This window comes from Octopus bimaculoides, chromosome 14, assembly GCF_001194135.2.
Source record: "Octopus bimaculoides isolate UCB-OBI-ISO-001 chromosome 14, ASM119413v2, whole genome shotgun sequence".
In the NCBI taxonomy this organism is placed as follows: Eukaryota; Metazoa; Mollusca; class Cephalopoda; order Octopoda; family Octopodidae; genus Octopus; species Octopus bimaculoides.
The window spans coordinates 2,843,144-2,844,999 of NC_068994.1; the positions used below are offsets into that span (position 1 = coordinate 2,843,144).

The following is a 1,856-nucleotide window of genomic DNA, read 5'->3' on the forward strand; positions in this document are numbered from 1 at the left end:
TATTTTATCTTTCATTTATTTCATCAGCAGTGTTATAATCAGATATTCGTACTTTAAATCTAAATCCTGAGCAAGTGTCTTTTGTTACAGCTTTGCACTCAAAGCATTGTGAATTGTTAAATATCGTAGATGAAATTATGAAGATAGCCATTGGACATGTATGTGTGTGTATGTGTGTGTGTGTGTATGTATACGTGTATATATATGTGTATATGTGTGTGTGCATGCATGTGTGTATGCAGGCAATCATGCAAGCATGTGTGTATGTATGTATGTAGAGAGACAGAGAGACCCATACATACATACATACATACATGTATACATACATACACACATACATACACACATACATACATACATACATACATACATACATACATATTTACATACATACATACATACATACCCAAATATCCTGTTTTTGATGTTGAAATTCCAATGAAGGAACTTTGGATCTCAGTTGAAACCAGTTCTTTCTCTATTGGCAAGAAATCTTGAAATAAACTGAATAATGACATACATACATAACTTGATGAAACAAGGGGAATCTAAATACCAAATAATGTATAGTTTCCATTCCATTTCAGTTATCTTTATTTATGTCCTTTCGGTTCTACCTTTTGTTCCTCCTTATGAGATTGATAAAATTAGTAGCAGACAAGAGATTTGGGGTGGAGCAATATAATCAATTAAAAAATCATCCAGGCATGGCCACAGTCCAATGACTAAAATTAATAATAAAAAAAAAATTATCAAACAGAAACATAATGTTCTCTGTCCAAAACCTTAGTAACTAGAGCTTATAATTTAAATTTTAAAGACATTAGGTATGTTGTTAAAAGAGTTGGTTATTGCATTCAGTAAGTTCAATGACTCTATAATATAGACTTAAAATAAAGCAGGTACCAAATTTACCACGTTGGATAGAATATGAGCATATAAAACTAATTTTAAGAATATTTATCACTGTGAAAAAATCAACAAGGTAGTCATATGTCACATTAATTCAATTTTCTTGTCTTTCTGATCTCAGGTCTTCAATCGAGAAGTACCTACATCTCAGTTTAATCTCTTCATTCCTGTTTGCAGTGATTCTTAAAATTCTTGTAGATTATCTGATAGAATATCAATTGCAATAACTATTAACTTATTTTCATTTAGATAACTACCTTCATACATGTATAAAGTTTTTACTTCAAAATATTACCTCAAGTCTTAATTCTTATTAACTATATCAAATATTTCACGATATCACAAATGGTTCAAAATACTAATTGGATAGATTAAATGCATTTGGTTTTTAAAGAAATATGTATTTTGCATATATAAAACCTTTTATATATAACTGATGATATCAAATATATGTAGCATTAATTCAAAATAATTTTTCTTTTTTAGAACAATATCCATGACAAATAATGAATTACAACAATGACTATAATCAACACATAAAATTTTACTTTCTCTATGGATTGATGTATACTGTAGTTTCTATAGACATTACTTACTATGTCAAGGAGGAAGACAGTCCTCACACCTATATAGGAGACATTGCTGTTGACTCCAACTTATCACACCCTCTCACACATCAACAACACACTCTCATTACATTTACACAACTACAAAGGACAGTCGAGAGTGGTTCTCACTTATTCAATGTCACCAACTCAGGAAAACTATACACAACTGAGACATTAGATGCTGAGTCTCTGTGCACATACAACAAGGAATGTTCCAGAATTGTTAAGGTAGCAGTGAGGAAAGCAGGAACATTTATAAAGATATTGAAGATAAAAGTAATTATAGAAGATATCAATGACCACCAGCCAGAGTTTCCTCAAAAGCAAATAAAAATA

At 30.3% G+C, this 1,856-nt stretch overlaps 1 protein-coding gene across 1 annotated transcript in view; it reads left to right on the plus strand.

Annotated features, from left to right (window-relative positions):
• LOC106867367 (uncharacterized) overlaps positions 1 to 1,850 on the plus strand; it is a 6,351-nt gene extending 4,501 nt beyond the window's left edge. Inside the window, exon 5 of the mRNA XM_052972935.1 lies at positions 1,399 to 1,850. The gene's annotated coding sequence lies outside the window, so the exon portion shown is untranslated. The remainder of the gene's footprint in view (positions 1 to 1,398) is intronic.
• The last annotated feature ends 6 nt before the right edge of the window (positions 1,851 to 1,856 follow it).